The 5,540-nt window shown below is 37.9% G+C and overlaps 1 pseudogene; it reads left to right on the top strand.

Annotated features, from left to right (window-relative positions):
• Positions 1–1,574: 1,574 nt before the first annotated feature.
• On the top strand, positions 1,575–1,692 carry LOC111746974 (annotated as a pseudogene).
• The last annotated feature ends 3,848 nt before the right edge of the window (positions 1,693–5,540 follow it).

Below are 5,540 nucleotides of genomic sequence, written 5' to 3'. Positions count from 1 at the left end.
ATCGAAAATTGAAAGCCAAAAACCAGCCTTTACTGACTAATTCATTTGATGTAGATTTGAGCTCTTTGCACTTTGAAGTATTCACACCCTTGCCAGGACTTCAACATTAATGAATTTACTTCTCCAACCTTTGACTTTGGGCTGGGTCACATCATTTGCCTTGGCCAACAGAAAGAGGCAGAAGTGTTGATGCGCCATTTACAAATCTAGGCTTCTAGGAGCCTTGCATAATTTTTGTTGTCCTCTTATCTAGCTGCTACTTCTTAGATCATGAGACGAATCTGCCCCAGCTAGGGTGCTGGGCCATGGAGAATGAGAGATGTATGCAGCAGAGCCAGCATAGACCTGCAGTGAGAAGCAGAGCTACCCGAACCACCTCAGCCAAGATCAGCCAAGCCCCAGCCTACCCAACCCACAGATCTGTGAGAATAAATGGTTATTGTTTAGAGCCACTGAGTTTTATAGTAGTTTATTCATGCCAGATTAATGTAGCAATAATTGATACACCGTAAAATTCAGTTTTAAAATTTGTGTTGAATATATGATGGGAAAAAAGATTGTTCACATCATCTTTCTTTTTTAATTAGCTGTTGTGACATCACTCAGACACGGCCATAAAGCTTCATCTGGACTAATTTAGGATTTATAATACCTTTACCAATTTTAGGTAGGACACCAAAAAAAACTGTACTTTTCTACACAGGATTTGAAACCAAAAAATTTTCCCAAGAAAATTAAAAAACCAGTCAGATTGATTTGATCTTAGAAACAAAAGATTTGATAAGATAATTGTAAAGTAAACTGACATAGTGATAGCTAAAGGCCAGACATATTATTCTACAATCGATATTTTGAGTTAATTAGAAGGATAAAAGTCCTAATGCAAGGCTATCAATAAAATATAACTATTGGCAGAAATTCTAAAATTATATATTTGGAATTTAAGTTTAAGGATTTGCTCTAGTTCAGAAATGCCAGATACATATTAAGACATGTTATTGGCAAAATCTTAGTAGGATTGTGTTTAAGGGAAAGAGAAAAACTGGTAAATGATGATATTTCAGAAATGTTTTCACTAATGTTCTTTTCTGGATGCCCCTGGAGCCTTCCCCTGCTCCACCCATCCCCATGTCTAGGGAAAGTTTATTACATCAGAAAAGCAAAGATAAGAATTTTTTTATTATTATTATTCCAAAAGCCTTAGTCCTGGGGGAATTGAGGGCATAAGAAAAAAAAAAAACGTTGTTGGGTGACGGATGTGCAAGGCTTCCTGCTCAAGGAAGAGGAAATTGGGAAATAAGCAAAAGTAATTTTTGACACATGTGTCCCTAGTACAGGCCCAGGTAAGTTAGGAAGATCTAAGAGCAGAGAGACGTGTGCTGCTTGCTTTTAGGTAAGGTCCACGGAAGTAGCAGCCTCCTGGAGTTTCTCTGCGCAATGGCACAGCATTTGCTCTGTCTCTGCACCTCACTCATCATGGGAGGCTCCATGATGCTGTGTCCTGCCTGCCCACTCAGATTCATCAGACTTGCACAGAGCGCCAAGAGAAGAACAGAAGTAGCAAAAAGTGTCTCGTCTATGGCCATGCTACCCTGAAGTGCCTGATCTCTTCTGATCTCGGAAGCGAAGCAGGGTCAGGCCTGGTTAGTACCTGGATGGGAGACCACCTTGGAATATCAGGTGCTGTAGGCATTAAAAAAAATTAAAAAGGGCCTCTAGGCTTGAGGTCATGTGGAATGAGAATGAGCATGAAGGGCATTGTAGCAGTGTCTTAAATGGACTAATGACTGAGGACAGATAGAAATATATACCTATCAGCAGATTAGAGATGTGCAGCTAAGGAAGAGCCTCTCCATAGACCCACCCTGAGATTCCTTGGCAATTCATAAGCCTCTGGAATGTAGCTGCAACCACAACAAAATGGAAAAAAACTAGGAATTGACTGAGAGGAAGATTCTGCTACCTGAAGCAACAGGGATTTATAAAAGAAATTAAGTTCAGTTACAGAAAGAAAAAGTTATATCTCACAAGGGACTTCAATAGTATTTGTAATGTTTTCTACTTTTAAAAAAATCTGAAATGAATAAAGAAAAATGATATTATTTGATCAGACTTGATGGTGTTCATTATACTGTTTGCTGTATCATGAATGGCGAACTATTTTACAATAAAAATACTTTAAACTAAAATACATTTATTCCACCCTTGAATCTGTGGACTAAAATTTATACCCTTAATCCCATATATGTTAGAGCTAGGTATCAGTGCTTTACATGTATCACCTCCTTAAATGTTCACTGCACATCTATTGGATAGATGTTAAATAACGTTTTTCATTTGCAAATTTAAAAAGTGAAGCTAATTTGAAGAAACACCATGAAAACAATACTTTCTCATCCACCTTGGTCAGAAAGATTTTTAAAATATAGAAATAGTTATTTTCTTTTTTAAGAAAATATATTTTTAAAATTATTTAAAATACTCAAAACGGAAAGGCTCAAACTGAGGAGGATTCCAGGAACTTTAAGCCAGAACAGAAGGAAGAAGGGATCAGGCGAAGAGGCAAGCTTTCTTCTGGAAAGCAGTATCTTTCCATGTATAAAATGGAAAATATGGAAGAAGTATAGCAGGTATGGGAAGAAGGCCTGAATGGAATTTGGTGAATGGGGGTGAATGGTGGAAGGTGTGTGAGATGGTGATGGTGATAATCAGGGTAAATATACAGCTGAACACACAGATTGTAAAATTATTGACATTTGTGTCCTTGCATATAAATAGTCGCTCTCTGAAGTGCACCCCCTCCCCGCTCGCCCTTTTCTCCTAAGGGCCCTCACCCTCCCATTGAGCCAGCAACTAGCCAGCAAGACTCTAAGGTGCAGCTTCAGAGCTGTGACCAAAGTCTGGAATGACTGCTGGGTGGCTCTTTCATACTGGTTATTGATTTTTTTATATCACACCTAGTAATAACCTTAGATATGATCCAAGCTATAATCCCTTTTCTGAACTACTCAACAAAGGCACATTTGGCTAGTCTCAGGCTTCGAGTGTTGGGAAATGTTGGAAAGATGCCTGCTTCTTAAAATCTTAATTATCATTGTAAGTGATCGAACCTTAGATTCCAATCCTAAAGTGTTAATTAGATGGAGCCACCTGAGATATGAAGAGGGCCTGGGGTGGTGGGAATGGGAAGAGGAAGCTGTGCCATGGGGTAAGGGGTCCTTGAGAAGGGGATGAGAGAACACAAAAGGCAAATAGCTTCACAATCTTGCTATGAGCAGGCCCTCCTTAGATCTCTTAGGAATCCCATGTCTCACAAGTGGTTGACAGGTGCTACAGTTGTTTATCAGCTTTACAATGTTTCATTATATCTACAAAATTCCTAAAGAATAAACTATTTTCATGCATTTCAACTTCAGTTTTCGCATCTAAGATGGCTGGTTTGCACGATCTGTGTCCCTTTTAGCTCTGTATTTTTAGTAACATATAATACATGAGCTGGCTGACCTTTAACACTGCTTCTCAGAAAAAAAAAAAAAGAGCAAATGAGTCGCCATTTACCCATTTTTTTTTTTTAGTAAATGATTTGGAGAAAGTTATTAACTTGCCTCTAAGCCTAAAGTTATCTGTGTGGATATCGAAGAAAAAATATTTTGTTTCCTTACATCACCTATTCAATTCTTATACTATGCTAACAATGTTCTTCATTTTCTCTTCATTTCTCACAAAGTTTGAGCCAATTCTCAGCCATTATAACCAGAATAAGATCTGTTTCTCTTTGGTGCCAGCTTCTTGTCAAGGCAGGTTAAAAGGTTTGTGGTTTTTCTTCTCATTAGGAATTCATTTTGTCATTGACAATGCTTCACTGATCATTATGATTTCGTGTGCTGCTGTTGATTTGACTTGGACATGGACTTCCCAGCCAGGTTGCTTTGCCTCCTTTGAGAACTAGTTAAGCATTCACTCACAGGTCTCCTCAGAAAGTCCTTTCCTTGCTGGAATGCAGGACATGCTTTCTCACTGTTCCTGTTGACTTTTTTCACCGTCAAGATTACTCATCACAGCTGAAGACTGAATAACAATAGATGGGAAACGGTTTCTACATTTTTCCATAGAACACAGCCCCAACCACTTTGCAGCCAACTTTTTGGAAGGGTTAGAGGAACAAAATCTTTTAGTAAGTATTAGAGGTAAACTGGGCACTACACAACACACTGAACCCGACACCACCCTTTTCTAGAATATTAGGTTTGTTAACACAAAATTTGTTCAAATATTTTAGAAACGAAGTTTGGCAGAAGTAAATTAAGAAAAGCCAAACTTTGGAAGATCTTTAGTATTATAATGATGATTAACCAGCATAATTAAAGTCATGTCGACATGTGACATTTTTCCCTGCCATGTAATTGAAACTGATCTTTTTTTTCAAAAAGTATATTGCCTTTTTGCTATAAAGAAAAGGTGGTCTTTTGCATTTCTCCATTATAATTCCATGTCTTCTCTAAAATTAGGTAATAAGCTCTAAGGATTCCAACCTCTATTTCCTCTTTACCTCCTCCTTTTGTGCCCTCCCCAGATTCCCTTTTCTGGGAAATACTGCCAGTATTTTTAATGTAACACGTGCTCCTTTAAATATATTTCCAGCTTTTTTCTTTTGTGTCATAATTTGACTTTTGATTGAATATGGAAACTTAGGTTAAAAAAATTCTTTTTATTTTTGGATTAATAAGTCAAGAATTTCCTGACTTATATAGTCCCAAAGTAAAAATGACCGATTATTGTTTAATTCATCTCATGCTACTTTACAGTAAGTTAAAGAGAGAAGCCCCAAATTCAGGAACAGATAAACCATTTTAAACACTAACAATTTTTAAAAATTCTAATCAGTTAGAAAAGTCAAGTCTCCCCTAGCTCACAGCCAAGTACATTAAAAGAAATTATCTCTGGTAAACTTGCAGCTTAATGAAATACTTCTACAATTGTATATATTTTGTGTATTTTGTAACTATGACATGACCTGTTGGCATGAATTTCTTTTGTTTCAGAAAAGATCAGTGATAAAATTATAGCAAAATATCATATTTTCATTTATTTCAAATCATTTCAGAAGCAGTCAGGAAACATTAAATTCTGCATGCCGGCTTTCTCCAAGTTTCCATCCACACCGCCTAAATGTAAACCGATGTCACCAAAGGCACATCACACAGGCACCCTCACAGATTCCTTCCTTGTGTTTAGATGTGAAATGTACCTAAAGGCTCCGAGCCATTTTTTTTTAATCCCTTTCTCTGTGAAACTGAGAGAGAGTTGTGTCTTAGGCAGCGATAGAAGGTGGGCGACGGAAGAAACGTCTTAGAACAGAGTAGAATTCTTTCTGAAGCTCGGGTCGCTATATTGGGCATCTCTGCTAGCAAATCAGCTCCCTCCACTCCCCACCCCTATTGAGATGATGCACCGCAAAAACATTCGCTCTCCTCAGGACGCCTCTCAGTGGTTTGTAGGTGAGGAAATGTCGCCTAGGGTTCAAAATATCTGCCCAGCGC

This window comes from Pteropus vampyrus, unplaced genomic scaffold, assembly GCF_000151845.1.
Source record: "Pteropus vampyrus isolate Shadow unplaced genomic scaffold, Pvam_2.0 Scaffold206, whole genome shotgun sequence".
Classification (NCBI taxonomy): Eukaryota; Metazoa; Chordata; class Mammalia; order Chiroptera; family Pteropodidae; genus Pteropus; species Pteropus vampyrus.
Note: the sequence above shows the minus strand (reverse complement) of the source record. Positions and strands in the feature narration are given on the sequence as shown.